The following is a 17,303-nucleotide window of genomic DNA, read 5'->3' as shown; positions in this document are numbered from 1 at the left end:
TGAAGGGTAATCAGTGACAGATATGTTCCTAACCTGCAGGAAGCTCCCTCTTGGCCAAAAAGCAGGAGCTGGATGGTTGTTAAGGAGTGAGTACAAGATAGCTAATCAGACACTCAGCTAGACAGATGCAACAGGCATGCTTCATTCAAGCAGAAACATACATTGTATTTTGCAAAATTTCCAACTCCCTGGGAAATCAAAGATGCCCAAGTGAAAACAACTATGGAATTAACAATTCTTTTTAAAGATAGTATCAAGTCATGGTGGTTTTGTGGAGAACATAAACTTGTTCTCTGTTGGTCTCCTTAAAGTAATACAACCTATCTGGAAAGCAACCATAGAGGATTTCAGAAGTCTACAAGCAAGTGTTAACACATTATTGGTAGTGTGATTACAAATGGGGTTTATTGTCACCTTTACACTTTTCCCTGTATATGCCACATTTTACCCATAGAACATGAATTTCTTCTACAATCCGGAGAAAAACTGATAGATAGATAAGTGCTTATAACTATTCAATTCAGAACCCATTCTAAGGAAAAAAATACAAAGTACGAAAGCAACTTTATGCATAAAAATATTCATCTCTGGGCCACTCACATGATCAAAAAATTAAAAACCCTTTGTGTACCCATGCATGGAATATTATTTCCTTTAAAAAGACTATGTCAGGGACGCCTGGGTGGCTCAGTGGTTTAAGCCGCTGCCTTCGGCTCAGGTCATGATCTCAGGGTCCTGGGATCGAGTCCCGTATCGGGCTCTCTGCTCGGCAGGGAGCGTGCTTCCCTCTCATTCTCTCTGCCTGCCTCTCTGCCTCCTTGTGATCTCTCTCTGTCAAATAAATACATAAAATCTTAAAAAAAAAAAAAAAGACTATGTCAGTGGCGCCTGGGTGGCTCAGTGGGTTAAGGCCTCTGTTTCGGCTCAGGTCAGGATCCCAGGGTCCTGGGATCGAGCCCCACATCTGGCTCTCTGCTCAGTGGGGAGTAGGCTTCCTCCTCTCTCTCTGCCTACTTGTGATCTCTGTCTGTCAAATAAATAAATAAAATCTTTTAAAAAATAAATTAAAAATAAAAAGACTATGTCAGGGGCGCCTGGGTGGCTCAGTGGGTTATGATCCCAGGGTCCTGGATCAGGCCATGTGTTGGGCTCTCTGCTCAGCAGGGAGCCTGCTTCTCCCTCTCTGCCTGCCTGCCTCTCTGCCTACTTGTGATCTCTGTCTGTCAAATAAATAAATTTTAAAAATCTTTAAAAAAAAGACTATGTCAGAATTTTTAATGACATAGAAAATATCTATAATATAATGTTGTCAAAAATCATGGTACAGAATGGTGTATTTTTTTCTCAATTATATAAAGAAAATACGTGTCCACAAGAAGAGAAAAAAGGCGATATGGCATATTGAGATTATCTCTAAATAGTTGAATTATGGTTTACTTCATGATTTTAGATTTTCTACAGTAAGCCTAAATTTAAGAGGAAAAAAAAACCTTTTAACTTTTCAATTTATAACCGGCGGTTTTGTCTAACTGGGAGGGGGAAACTTTATCAGTATACGAGATAAAATGATTCATGCCATAACATTATTGTGTCACCAAGATTAGATTGTGGTTGGCCAAGAAGAGGGAGGTTGGGGGTTAGGGAATCTTTAAAGGTAAGCTCATAGTTTTTTCTAGATTCATAGAGGACAGGATTGCTGGGTTTAGCAAATAAAAATATGAGACCCCCTGTTAAATTCGAATTTTAGATCAATGAATTTTTTTTTTTTTTGGTATAAGAATGTCTCATGCAATATTTGGGATATACCTACACTAAGAAAAATTTGTTTATTTAAAATTCAACGTTGACAGTGCATCCTATTTCTGACCTGGTGACTCTGTGGGTGGGTGCATTGCCAACTATTCCGGGGAAACGGCATCCCAGGCCGGCACACAGCGTTTCAGGAGGGGGTCCAGAGTGATTTTTGATTCCTTCCTCTTTCTTACATCACAAAGGTGGGTATGGGCTGGGTTTAATTGGTCAATTACTACCTGGGAAAGCAGGGTTCCTTTTATGATTAAGGATCTTAACCTCTTGCCCCTAAATTCAGTCAACAAACATTGTGAGCACCTACTCTGAGCTTGGCACAGTGACGGCAGCTGGAGTGGGAGCACAGGTGTGACAAATAAGGCTGTGGGTGTGTCTACATGCATTTGACCACTTCTCGGTCTAGTCAGCCTTTCTGTACCCATTTGTGCCTCCATCCCCCACAGTGGGGGCTCCCACTGTCCCGTTCTTGCCCATCCACTCAGAAAGAAGGACAAAGACGGTATCGGGGAATGCATTTCTCCCCAGACCACACGCACGCATCCCCTCCGTGTTCACTGCCATGAACACATCCCCCATGCCTATGACCTTGCCGTGCTTTCCTCCCTGAATGCCTTCCCATCTCTTCTCCAACCTCTGCCAGTCCCTCTTCACCTAAGTCATATGTCTCTGCTCTCAATTCCCAAGTCACATACATCCAAGCACATCAAATGTAACCAATAAGATCTATGCCATTTCTCAAGCATCATCCCACCGGATGCTTTCTTCGTACAATTTCAAATCTTCACAGAAACCACATCCCATTTTACAGATGGGACAATTGAGCCACGGGGATGTAAAGCATCTGGCCGCCCAGAGGAACGAAGATGGTATATTGAAAACCTCAAGTGATGCTTAGTCGTTGGCCAGTACTCCACAATAGAATAGGTCATCTATTTTTTTTTTAAGAGGGAGACACCTAGAGATGAAAATGTACAGCAAACCATAATAATAGTGAGAATACCCAAATTTATCGAGGCATATTATTTTACATATACTGTTATACAGATTCCGCTCTAATCCTAAGGAGTGCTGTCTTCCGGTTTTAGAGATAAGGAGACGAAAGCAGGCAGCTGCTCAGGGCTGGAGCCGACATTTGATGGGCCTGGTGCAAGAATAAGGACTAGATCCCTGAACTTGAGCTTGGGCAGAATGCTGGAAGGGGGGGCGTGGAAGACATTGTGGCCAAAGTTATGAGCATCTCAGCTCTATATCCTGTGTGTTCCACATGCCGTATTTTCTCCTGGACGACACCAGCGACCAGGGCTCCTGGGGTTATGGGGTCTGAGGCCACAGGGTCCAGATTCTAAGTAACGTTTCTAGCCCGACATAGGAGGGGGCGACCTAGCGTGGCTGTCGCAGGGCTCCCAGCTAGCCCAAGACCCATCTACAAAGTGAAGTGGATTAGCGGCTCGATTTCCATCAGGCTGACTTACGAGCTCAGCGACTTGTGGGACGTTTACATGAACCAGAAGATGTGTTATCTGATGAAAATTGCCTAATTTAATATCCTCGCCTGACAGGCAAAGGATCGTGCCTCTCTGGGAGAATCTGCCGGGGCGGACAATTTTTAAAAGTCCCTGGACATGTTTAAGAAAAACCACCACGATCCTCTCCTTACGCGTCACGGAACAAAAATACAGTTCTTGGGGCCAGCGGGCAATCTGCCATCGGACTGTGGGCCCTGGGAGGCCTCCGAGTATCCACTTTCACTGCGAGACCCAAAGACGACCACGCTCAGCCTCTACCTGGCATACAGATTGGTCCGGCTTGGGGAGGCTAGAGAGGAAGCGACTCGAGCACGGTTCTTGTGGGCTAGAGGCATGCCTGTGGATGAATTATGATTCCGCGCAGAGTTAAAGCCTTTTTTAAGATAGAAAAATAGAGGCCACCATCAGGGCGATCTGTTTCCGTAGCTTTTTATTCATTAATTCAACACAAAACTACTGAAGGCTTAATATATCGTTCTCAAAGTTGGCAGGCGTCACTTGGCTTTCGGGGCTCTACCTCCAGAGTTTCCGACTCAGTAGGTTTGGGACAGGGACCAAGAATTTGCACTTCTAGCAAGTTCCCAAGTGTCGCTGTTGCTGATGGGGCAACTGGGCCAGGTACACGGTGAACCACATCACCCGGGATCCCCCTGCCCAGAATTTCGATACTAGACGGCTCCAAGCCCCCGTTCTGGGCCTTCCAGGAATCAAAGCCCCCTTTCCAGGCCTCAGAGAAAGTTCTGCTCCAGATGTCAGCAACTTGCAGAGGACTTATGATCTCACTGTCATCCCCCGCCTTGAATGTCAGAGTTTGTTTTAATCATTCTGTTGGGTGATCGCTCCCCTGCCCCTTTTCTACACTGCCCGCCCGGTTGTGAATATGGCCCTTATCCGTCCTTCAAATCAAGCCCCTGATAAAAGCAAAAACTGTCTCATAAGATTTCTGGCTACGTCAAAGCTTCTGCTTAAGATGAAAAGATACCAGGGGTGGGTGGGGTGTGGGGGAACTGTCACAAAAATTTCTTTCCAAATTCAAATTAAAAGTAGATGTCCCTGCTGCCCGCAGCCTCTGGCCACCCCGCAGTGGGGTCAACCCCCGGCCCTTCCCTGTATGTGGCAGCCTGTCCTCATGGCCGGTCCCCAGCTCCTAGATCTCTATGTCCCCTTCCGTCCCTTCTCCTCATCCTCACCCCACCCCACCTCTACAAGCTACCTCGTAGAGCTCCAAATCCTTCATGCTCTGCTTTATAGAGGGATTCTGCTTTCTCCATGTCTACTCCCAACCTTAGCTCTCAGCCCGTGTCTGCACATCCAAGACTGTGAAAGGTAAAGGCCTTTCCTTTAGCAGGAAAACAGAGCCACATAAACCCTACCCCCAGCCCCCACCTCAGGTGCTTAGAGATAAACAGGTCTGTGCCAGGTCGGCCCTGTTGGTCTAACAGAGAGATGACGTATCACACTAGTACACTGTTAGGGTGTATGTTCAAGCACTATAACCCACATAAGTATCAAGGGCTCTGAGAAGAAGGCCAGGGCACAGGAGGAACAGCTCTAGCTGTAGAAGCCATGGAAAGCTCCCTAGAGGGGGCCACAGAGAAGCTGTTACATAGCGTTCGCCACTTGTATTAAGGGGACGGGTAATCCAGGAAGAGAGGACGGTGGAAAGAGAAAGTCACAAGCATCTAACAGCTCTTTAAGGAAACCCTCATACTCCAGTTTCCACCCCCACGTTCCTCACCTTCTGATGGGTGATAAGAACCAGTGGTAGGTCTCCTGTTGCTTGTCCCATAAATAGGGTCCAGAAGGGGTGAGCGCTTAGCAGGCATTGCTATCCTCCGCTTTGAAGTTTGGCTCAAGTTCCAAGATAGCAAAGGCTTTATTTATAATCCTATTATGCTAGTAAGCAATTATGGAGCGCCTACTATTTAAGAAACTGTGCGTGCTGAGCAGGTAGGGAACAAATATTTGAGACTTAACACCTACCATAGGGGTCTGAAAATTAACTAAGAGGGCAGCGTGTCTCCAGTCTCCAGTCTTTATAGCCAGTGAGTGCTGTAGGATACTATGCGATCTGTCCTCAAACAATGCTATACCATGTGTCTGTCATCTGTGTCATGGAGACAGACTGTGTTTAGAGATGGAAAACGGAGGAAGATGATAAAATGTCTGTGTATTTCTCAGGGCTCTTTCAGTTAACATAACAGAACAACTCCCTTCCAAATATTGTCTCAAGAGGAACTCAGGCATGGATGGATCAAGGTGATCACCTTATATTTGAACAGTGGTCATCTAGACACTCTGTTTTCTAGCATTTGTTTTTCTCTGTTTTCATTTCATGCTCAATGGGGCTTATTCCTCTGATCACTCCAAAATGTTAACATTTACCTCTTAGCAACCTCAGCAGAAAGGAGATTTTCTCTTTCCTGGTAGCTCTCTCAAAAGCCCCCTAACACTCACAGGCATCTGATTGGTCTTGCTTGGATTGTGGGCCCACCTCTCCTAAACCAATTTCCGTAGCCAGGAGAATGCAGGTTCTCATTAGCCTGGTCTAGAATACCACCGGCTCATCCTACAACAGTGGTTGCTGCCGATCCGAACAACCAGGACTGAAAGGCAGGTGGGGTGTGAGTAGGGAGGCGGCTCACACAGGAAAGGACATCAGACAGGCAAAACTAACAGGCATCCACCTGAATATGTAACATATGAATTTTTAAAACCAAGTTCTCCAGAGTTCCATAGAGAATTTTAACTCGATCACTCCCCACCAGGGTCCCTGCAAGGCAGAGTGGGGTGGGGGTTAGGGAGGGGACCACTGATCTGACTCTCGAGTCTGGCCCCACCTGCCTTACTTAGCATCTGAACAACCTGGAATAAATAGGCACAAGAAGAGTATCAGCTCCTGAGTTTTCGTAAGGATTAAATGAGCAACTATAAGAACTTAGAAGCGCACCCGTCCTGTTTTAAGTTCGGCTCACCGTGGTTATTAAAACTTGTTGTACAATTTTATGCACCCTGATTAAAGGATTTATCTCTTTTACCAGATTTTCCAAGGGATTTGTGATGGAAAAACAAAAAAAAAACCAAAAAACCCTGCTTTTCTGAGACAATGGTCCCCTCATTCGGACCGACCCTGTGGATAAGGAGCTGTTTGCCTACCGTCGTTCACAGAAACGCCTCATTTCTCCTACGGTTTTGTAGGCTGGTAAAACCTCGAGGCTTAGTGGCCAGGCGGCCTGACAGCACAGATCCCCCCTGTTACTCAAGCCTTTAGGCGTGTCTCAGGACTGTCTGGGCACCCGCTTCCCTGCGGTCTTCTTAGGTTCGGTCGGCACGCGAGACTGGTGTGGCCAACGGATCTTCAGCTCCAGGGCTGAAGCAAGAGCCTGGCTCCAGGCCTTTGAGGAAAGAGCCCGGCTGGGCATCCATCACTTTGTCAGATTCCTGGGAGCGGGAAGCACCAGGGCCTACTTTGTGGTAGCCCACATTCGAGATCAGACTGTGCAGGCACACAGCGAAACAGGTCTTCAATTTCAATTAGACACCACGTCCAGATAACCCAGGATAAGGGAGGGAGAAGCAGGCACTCTTAGGTGGGGTGGGGTGGGGGGGTGGTTGATGAAACCACGGGGTGTCTGAAACCGCCTCCATTCTGCCCTTTGCCCTTCCATCCCCGCCTGCCCCGCTCCTCTGACTTCCTCCCCCTGCCACCAGAGACCCGGCCTCCTCCCACCGCATGGTGGAGGAGAAGCTGGGGGAGGGAGAGCCTTGGAAGCAGAGAGACCACTGGATGGATGGACGGTCCAGGGCAGGAAAACCCAGGGCAACCTGTACGCGAGCTGGCCCCATGCCATCTGCTTCCAACACGGCGCTTTTCCAACAATTACCAAAAACACCCCGGTCTCTTTGGCCTGTGCACTAGAGTGGATTACTGCATCCAATTCTTCCCTCTCTCCCAGAATATGAACCATACGGCGATGCCCATTGCTCTGTGATTTTGCAGGTCTCCACTATCTGTGCAGGGTCTAGAGCCGAGCCTGGAACATAGTAGGGACACAGGAAACCTTTGCCGGTTGAGTGCAAGGCAGAGACCCAAGCGCCCCATAAATGAGGAAACAGCATTCCTTATGTAGAGCTACGCAGCTAGTAAACAGACACAAATCCAGACCTGTCCGACTTCAAGGGCTAGGATCATCCAATTATGTCGTATGACCTCTTATTTAAGTGTAGACATGTTATTAGGATCCTGTCGCTCAAGCCAGGAGCCCACTGAGTGAGTGCCGGTGCAGGCACTGTTGCCTGGAATGCTGCAAGAAAATACGAAAACCTCTAGATTATATCATCTTTTAGAATTTCTATGTGTTTCTGTATATGTTTTATGATATGCAAAGCTTATTGCTACAGTGTGGTATGTAAGATACCAGTGCACACTTGAAGATGCCCCTTAAGGATAAGGGACAAGATCCCCCCCAAAGTCTAGTGATTCACCAATAATAAAACAGATAAACTGTGATAGAGTCCTATGAGGGAACAGTACGAAAATGAATGAATGGGACAGCACTCAACAACGCGGATGCGACGTGGCTGAATGTGACGTGGCTGAATGTCAAACACAACGTCACATGAGCAAGGCCAGACACAATCGAGTGTGCGCTCTGCGATCCCAGGTATGTAAAGCACAAAAACCGGCCAAATTAAAGTTTTGATGTTAGAAGTCCGGGTAATAGTTATGCCTGGGTAGGAGGCTGATGGGAGATGGGGAGGGCACTGCCGGCCACGGGGGGTGAGGGCATTTGAGAGGCTGGTAAGGTTTATTTCTTCATCTTGGTGGTAAATACGTGTGTCCACCTCGTGGGAGTTCATGGAGCTGTACATTTGGGCCGTGTGAGCTTGTCTTCATGTGAGTGCGTGTCACACATCAGTGGGGTGGACAGAGTGGGTGCAAGATGGCCTCCTCTCCCCTTGGATCTGGGCTTGCCTTTGTGTCAGTTTTCATCTCTCTCTCTCTCTCTCTCTTTAATATTTTTATTTATTTACTTGGCAGAGAGAGAGCACAAGCAGGGGGAGCCACAGGCAGAGGGAGAAGCAGGCTCCCCGCTGAGCAGAGAGTCGGACACGAGGCTCGATCCCGGGACCCGGGGATCATGACCTGAGCCAAAGGCAGACGCTTAACCAGCTGAGCCACCCAGGCGCCCCACAGTTGAGATCTCTTGAGAAACAGATGGTGAGACGGAGTTAGGAGTGTAAGAGGTTCGTTGTGGGGAGGGGGTAAGAAAGCCTTCCAGGAAGATGAAGGGAAAGGGAGCAGAGCTGGGTAGGGACAGCACCGTGTGGATCTGACAGTCTCGGGCCACTCCACGTGGCACTCCAGAGCCAAGATGGCTCACTAGCGGGTCTGGCACTGGGGAGAAATGGCCAGGCCCTAGAGACTCCGGACCTCCATGTAGGAAGTCTGGCTACCCCGAGACTGTCCTGCTGAGAGGAAGCCCAGGTGAGCCATGTGGAAGGGCCCATGGAGAGAGAGCAGGACGCAACGGTCCCCAACGGTTCCAGAATTCCCAACCCCACCACGTGGTGGGGAGAAGCCATCTTGGGTTTCCCAGTTCCAACAGATGCCACGTGGAGAGAAGAAACAAAGCACGGAACTGACAGCCAGAACCCAGGCCCCAGACATATGGCTCCAGGCGAGCCGTCCCAGCCTTTCTCGCTCCATGAGGCCTCAGCCATTAGGGAGCACGAGTGAGCCATCCTTAATCTGCCAGGACTCCACGACTGACCTACACCATCGTGGGAGTAAGACGATGGCTGTTTAACTCTACCAAAAGTGGGGTTGGTTTTTTATGCAAAAACAGATAACTAGAACCATTTATTTAAAGAGAAAAAAAAAAAAAAGGCAAGCGTGGAGACATTGTTAGCCCAAGCCACGTGGGCAGCTAATTGGAGGGAGGGATAGCATTCTCATTAGCTAATCTGAACCTCTTGCGCATAAGGTTTAGAAAAAATGCTCATGATTATGAACCAGAGCCTAGCGCGTTGGTGGTGCTGCTTACCAGCTGTGTGGCCTGGGGCATGTGGCTTCACTTTGCTGGGCTTCGGAGAACTCATTAGAGAAATGGAAAAAATGGATGGGCTTGAAGGAGACCGGGCATCTGCGGCGCTTAGCATGTCGTCTGGCACGTAGGAAAAGCTCGGCAAACACGGATTATCATCACCACAGCCGTCATGGTTCTGGCTCCCCCATCGGACGAAAGGAACTCGTAATTCCCATTCTGCTCACCTGTCAGAATGGAAGGGATCAGATAGGGCGCGGAGGGCTTCCAAGCACACACGCAGCTGGCCCCCGGAGAGCACGTGCTTCCAGCTCCCCGGCCCCAAAGGTGCTGTCGGATGGAGAAGAGAAGTTCGTGTTGCACTCCAGGCTTCAGAGAAGCAACGGGCGAATTAGGGAAGATCAGGAATTTCGGGCAGGATCTTCGAAGTGGGTACATTTTCCAGGCTGAGCCCAAGAGTCGTGGCTGAGGGGAAGCTATGCCCCGGCCTTCCCCAGCCCTAGCCCCCGCAGGGACCTGTGTGCATGCCCCATCCCGAGCTGGCGTGCATGGATAGATGCTGAGTGTCGATCAGAGACATCCCCGCACACCAGAGCCGCAGAACCCAGGCTGGAAGGCCTCCAGGCACAAGGCTCTCTGGCCAGATCACCCTTTATTTAATGCTGAACAAACCCTTCAAATGTGGCTTTTGGTGGGAACCGCTGGTCTGGATTTTTGACTGTTGAGATGCGCGGGGGAAGATAAACAAGAAAAGACTAGCCAGAGAGGTTGTTGTGGGCGCTGGGCTCCGTACTTCCCCTCCTATCCAAGTACTAACCAGGCCCGACCCTGCTCAGCTTCCGAGATCAGACAAGATCAGATGCGTTCAGGACGGTATGGCCATAGACTTGGCTCTATACTTCCAAATTGCCTTCTTGATCCTTCCTGCCACTGCCCCCTCTCACCGGCTCGGAGAGGTTAAACACTGAGCTCGGTTATTATTTATTTTGTCTCGTTTTTCTGGCCTCGAGAAGGTAGGTGCCTTAGTTTATCCTTGGGGCGCCTGGGTGGCTCAGTGGGTTAAAGCCGCTGCCTTCGGCTCAGGTCATGATCCCAGGGTCCTGGGATCGAGCCCCGCATCGGGCTCTCTGCTCCGCAGGGAACCTGCTTCCTCCTCTCTCTCAGCCTGCCTCTCTGCCTACTTGTGATCTCTGTCTGTCAAATAAATAAATAAAATCTTAAAAAAAAAAAATTAGTTTATCCTTGAAGCGAGAGGAAAACACAGTTCCAATCTCCAATTGTGGAGAATAATAATAACAAGAACAACAACAATAATAATAGCAACATTAATAACAACAATTAATAATGATAACGATAATAATAATTAATGACGCCAGTGCCAGGCACTTCACACCTATTGTCTCCCGTAAGCCTTCCTACAGCCCCAAGACAGAGACACTACAATGAGTCCCATTTTACAGATGAAGAAACTGAGTTTCAGAGAGGGGAAATGGTTTGCCCACGGCAGCACAGCAAGTGTGATCTGAATCAGGCCTCAGACCCCCAAGTCGCAAGGTAAATAGTCTATGGCGGTTGGACATGTCTAGCTAGGGTTTGGGCCACGTGCCATGAAAAAGAGTCTTTCTCACTATGGAGTAGGAGAGACTGACGAATACAGGTAGAAAGAAAAGGGTTGGTATTTGTACCACATGCCCATGGGTTATGATGAGAGTGGAGCAGAAAATTTGAAACTGGGACCACCCCCAGATGGAGGTTATATAGTGACTGGTAGGTTCTTTGCAAATGTGGCTGCTTTTAGCCAGTCCTCTACAATGGGACTTCTCAGCTCTTCCAGGAGAAGGCAGAGTCTGTTCTCCAGACCTTGAATGTGAGCTGGCCGTGTGACTTGCTTTAACCAATAGAACATAGTAGAAGCAATTCTACGCCTGTTCTGAGCCGAGGCCCCAAGATGCCTTGCAGCTTCTTCTCTTCCCCTGAGAACCTCCCAGCCACTGTGGGAACAACCCCTGGGCTAACTGGCTGGGGACAGACTACATGAGGTGTAGAGAAGCCTGCGGGAGACATTCTAGCCCAGTCGGCCCTAACCTGTAGCTCACAGTGGCTGCATGAGTGAGCCCAGTGAGACCCGAAAAACCACCCGGCTGAGGCTGCCACCATTTCCCGTCTTGCAGAATCATGAGCTCTGCAAACAGTTTTAAACCTCGCAGTCAGCAGATCCAGGAAATGTGTACAGACGCTCCTGTCCTGGGTCCCGAGGTCAAAGGATACCATGCTATCTCATCACCATGGTGGGACTCAAACAGGCGAGCGCTCTGGGATCGGCTTTACGAACATATTTGCACAAAGTAGCAAGAAAGGCTGTCACATATGGAAGTGAGACGCTAAGTCATCTAATCATCTCACCACCTCTTTGTGGTTCATACGTATGACTGACCCCATTTTACAAATGAGAAACTGAGGAACAGAGAGGCTAAATAACTTGTCCAGGGTCACACAGTAAATAAGTCTGTCCAGCTGGGAGTCAAACTCAAGCCATCTGGCTCTAGAGTTTGTGCTTTTAAAAACCAAAGGTTGTTGCTATGCTGCTCTGAGTAAGCCTGCTACTTGCTCCAACTCATTCCAGGACACATCATGAACTTGGCAAAGGAGTTAACTTCTTAGACACTCAATTTCCCCATCTGTACAACGGGGATGATAATAGTATCTCCTTTCTGGGGTTATTGGGAGATGAAATGAGATAATGCACACATCCAGCAGTGTTCAATAAACACCAACCATAATAATGGTGAATTGCTTTATATGCATGCAAGTGTTTCATTAGAGAAATATTTTATGAAAATAATAAATTGCTAATTATTTTTTAAGGATTTTATTTATTTGACAGAGATCACAAGCAGGCAGAGAGGCAGGCAGAAAAAGCGGGGGGGCAGGGAGCAGACTCCCTGCTGAACAGAGAGCTTGATGTGGGGCTTGATCCCAGGACCCTGAGATCATGTCCTGAGCCGAAGGCGGAGGCTTAACCCATTGAGCCACCCAGGCGCCCCTGCTAATTATTTTATAAGTGGGTATGTTCTAGTTATTAGTCATGCTGTTACTAGGAGTCACGTATGATTGTCCTGCAGTTTTCACCACTCTCAGTGTTGACTCTGTCCCCATCACCAGTTTCTCTCCAGATGTTCTGAAAATCCACTGCATCCTCCAAGTACGCTGACATCCTTCAACGTCTTAAGGAAACAGGAAGGCAGAACCTAGCAGGACCTCAGCCTGACTTCTCTGAGACCCACAAGCCTGAGTTCCTTTAGGTGTCCCTGAAGTTCTTGGGTTCTGGGGAATCTGCAGCTGCCCAGAAACAGCCTGTCTTTGGAAGCCTTAATTGGCCAAGGATCAGTCTGCTAAGATCGGTCTTAGATGTTGGGGATGGAGGGCAAACAACCTCGACAGCTCCCATTTCTAGCCTTTGGCCATGTGGCTAATGGGGAACTCGTGGGATTCCCATTTGGGTTCCATGATGACTTTCTGACCAGCCCAAGCGCCATCACGGGCATCATAGACAGTGGCATGAGGAGGTGCTGTAGGCATTCTTGATGGCCAGACAGGACTTGGACAGTGAGGCACACATATCCCCACTGGGCTGGGGGACTCAGAGAGGGTGGCAGAAAGTCTGCTAAACCTATGGTTTGCCCACCCTGGGTGATGCCCTTTGCCCCACCCCCCAGCAGGCTTGGTCCGCACAGATGGGTCTTCCAGATCCCTCTTCAAGAAAGGGCTTGCTGTTCCCCTACAGTGAGGGAGGTCAGCAGATGGCCCCTGGAGGCCAGCCCCTTCAGGTCTTTCTCAGCTGCAGAGAGCCACCTGGCCCAAGGTCATGTCCTTCCAGGGGCCCACAATGGAAGTTTAAATGCCCAGCCAGTTTGGCCCCGATGCGGGACAGCTGTGGGCACTGTTCACTCCAGAACTCCTCATCAAGCCGGGTCTGCATTGAAGATCCTCTTTCCCTCTGTCCGATGCTGGCTTGACCCCTTCTTTCATGGGTGTTGATCCTTCATAAACACCTTGCACCCCCAAACTCTGCCTCAACATCTGCTTCCAGAGAACCCAACCTAAAACACAGATGCGTAAGTTCTTCCAATCTCCAACCTACCCCACTTCCACCTGTGCCAAGTCTTGCCAAATGAGGAATCAACATTTCTCGTGATGTCAGCATGCATCCCCCACCTGCTTACCTGGGAGCTTAATTCCACCATCCACACGCGGTGAAGGTGTCCTTGCCATGAGACTGTCCTCTCTTCCTTGGGTAATTTGGGCCAAGAGTAGAAATGCTAGCAGGTCCCTAGTAACCCCTCACCTTGAACTCCCTATGTGGTGTCATCCCCGTGGCATCCTCCAGCAAGATGAAATCATCCCTATCCTACAGAGGAAGAAACTGAGGCTCAGAGAGGTGAAATGAATAAATTGCCCTCAAGGGTTCAAAGTCTAGTTTTCTACTTCCAAAGACTAAGCTGAGTAGTAGCATGTGTGCCCACACAGAAGACCTACTTATTAGATACTTCTTGGCTTAGAATCTTGGAGAAGTGTGGGGGAGAAAGGCAGTGTGAGGGTTTGGAGCTGGAGCGAGATGGTGTGCATTCAAATCCCATCTCCTTGACACACAAGCTCTATGATTTTGGCCTGTGATATAACATTTCTCTCCATCCTCTCATCTGTAGAATGGGGATGATGGTAGTTCCTACCTCAATGTATAGTTGTGAGGATTAGGAACTTGGTACATGTATGGTGCTCAAAACATAGAAAGCCTTCAGTAAATGTTGGATGCGATTATTAGACAATAATTCTTGGAGGCCAACAACTCCTGCAAATTCTTATGCCTAAAGAAGTTGCTGTGAATCTCAGTTTGTGCATATGTAAAGAGGGACTGCCTCATAGGATTCTTGTAAAGGCTAAGAAATAGTACGTGCAAGCGGTGCCTCGGCGGCTCAGTTGGTTAAGTTTCTGCCTTTGGCTTAGGTCATGATCTCAGGGTCCCGGGACTGAGCCCTGTGTCAGGTTCCCAGCTCAGTGGGATGCCTGCTTCTCTCTCTCCCTCTGCTCCTCCCCACCCCACTTGTGCTCTTTCTCATGCTCTCTCTCTCAAATAAATAAAACCTTGAAAGAAGGAAAGAAAGAAAGAAGAAAGAAAAAGGAAGGAAGGAAGAGAAAAAGAAAGAAAGAGTGTGTGCAAAGGGTCTTGGGCAAAACGTTGCTCCATGAAAAGTAGTGAGTATAACAATGGGAATGTTTGGTCCTCTGTAGTCCTGGAAGATACCAAGACTGAGCCTCAGCTTTGGATCTTGGTTCTTGATTCCCACTGCAGGAACAGAATTGTTCCTTTAAGAGTGATTTGGCTTTACAAGTGAACAAAAATATGTTCATTTCATGTTTTGGCCAGAACGTTTACAACTCATCATGAAAATGTCGATTGTCCAGTGATCAGTCTGGCCCTTAGATCTGAGCAAGAGCAGACCCAGACCTAGCCCCCAATCCTTTGAACTACCTTCCTTGTTCTAAGTCTCCTCTGATGTTTGGGACCACACAGGGCTGGCTCTGCTCTCTGAGCAGAGTGCTCTGAGTCTGGATGGGACCTACATGGGTCCTGGTCCCTATGACCTCCCCACTTTGTGGCTCTCTCTTACCCTATGACCCATGTGTGAAACCAACCAGATGCCTTGAGGAGCTCCCAGACTCATACTCTGGGGTTGTCACAGGGCCCCATGGCCATCCCTAGTTCCAGAAGGGCATCTTGGGGTACAGATCACCCCCACAGGCCTGTGTGATATTTCTTTCATAGACTCAGGCCACCAAAACTGTCCAGACCTGCTGATTTCAGGTAACTCCAATTGTTTACATAGACAGGGCTCTGCAAAAAATATTTGTCTGGGGCCTCATCCATCCTGGGTGAAGGCCTGCCTGTGGTGCTCAGAATCTGTGATTGTCAGTTTTGTATGTTCCTTTTTATATAAAGACACTTGCCTTTAATGATATTAATGGAGAAGAAAAATAAGTTTTTTTTTTTTTTTTAAAAGCAGTATAGGGTTCTTTTGGGCCCGGTACCACTTTTTTTTTTTATTTTATTTTTTTATTTTTATTTTTTTTTTTAAAGGTTTTATTTATTTATTTGACAGACAGAGATGACAAGCAGGCAGAGAGGAAGCAGAGAGAGAGAGGAGGAAGCAGGCTCACCTGCTGAGCAGAGAGCCCGACGCGGGGCTCGATCCCAGGACCCTGGGATCACGACCTGAGCCGAAAGCAGAGGCTTTAACCCACTGAGCCACCCAGGCGCCCCGAAAAATAAGTTTTTAAGGAATGCTGATTGCTCAAGAAATAATTGCAAAACATGAAATAGACACGACAAAAATAGATTTGGGAAGTGAGATGCGTGGGGGCCTCTGATCTAGGACACCCCTTTTACTGTACAGATGGGGAAACTGAGTCCCGCATTGTAGACCTTAATTGCCCAGAGTCACCCATGGTTATCTGGCCACATTCTATACTTGTAGGAGGCTCGAGACTTGCTGACAAGCAGGAGTAATTGATTGATAATAAAAGCAGTCACCCATGGCCCGAGACCGAGTTTACAACCTCGATGCTAATGGGCCCCGGAGAGGCAGAGGGTGCTGGCAACCACTTTCTCCCTCATCTCCCAGGACTAATAGCTTTATGGAGGTCATAAACTACTGAGTATTCCAATGATGAGAGTGACCTCCCTTGGCCAAATGACCCACCCTACTTTGACTGACATGCAGGCCTGGCATTCCTTAGAGCAGCAAGAACCAGCTTCTCTCTGAGCCTATGGCCTGAACTATAAGACCCCAGCCCCTCTGGAAACTTCCCAGGTGTCCTCTGCTTGCCCATCCTGATTCTAGGCAGGAATATGTTCAGACCAGCAGCTTCTACAGCAAGCCCACCATGTAGTCTAAAACTCAGTTCTCAGCTAATTATCCCATCTCTACACAGAATGGCCTGGAAGACATAGGGAACACTGTTAGCCTCTTCTAGTTCTGGGGCTAGGAGTCATCCACTCAATCATTCACTCAGCTCATTTTAGTAAATGTGTTGGCCCAGCCTCCAGGATGGTTCACAACAATTCCTGCTGTCTGGAAGGAATTAATGCCCTTAGGTAGAAAACCTTCCCATCCTGAATAGACTGACCTAGGCAACCAGGGAAATATTGCAGAGGTAACAGAGTGTGGCTTGTGAGGCTAGGTCATAAAAGAGCCTCCAGCTTCCATCTTGCCGCCTTTTTTGGGAGTCCAGCCACCATGTGAGCAGCCCTGTAGAAAATCTACATCACAAGAACTGAGGCTTCTTGCCAGTCATGTGATGGAAAGACCTTGGAAGTGGAGCCTCCCGCCCCAGCCAAGTCTTCAGATGAGACCGCAGCCCTGACTGATGTTCTGGCTGTGATCTCGCGCGAGAGATCCTGAGCCGGACCCGCCCAGCCAAACCACGCCCAGATTTCTGAACCACAGAAACTGAGATGATAAATGTGTATCACTTTAACCTGCCAAATTTGGGGATAATTTCTTACACAGCAATGAACTACAAACACAACAGACATCCATTCTGTGCTAGGCCCTGAAATAGACACTAGCATGCAAAATGGACACAGCAGATTAAAGCCTCTGACCTCCCAGAGCTTAGAGTCCAGAGGCAGATTTTATGAAGAGGGTGCAGTTAGCCTGGCAGGATCCAGACTGGATAAAAATTGGGATCAGATATCAGCGCAGTCACACCATGATCTTCTCTAGGAAGGAAAATTAAAGCAACGACTTTCACTTTGTTTTCTGTGTGGTTTGATTGCCCTGTCACAAGCACACACTGCTTTTCAAGTAATTTCTATTAGGATGTCTTCTCATAAATACTTCTCATGAGAATTTAACTACAT

This window comes from Martes martes, assembly GCF_963455335.1.
Source record: "Martes martes genome assembly, chromosome: 13".
Lineage (NCBI taxonomy): Eukaryota > Metazoa > Chordata > Mammalia > Carnivora > Mustelidae > Martes > Martes martes.
This window is presented reverse-complemented; position numbering follows the sequence as displayed.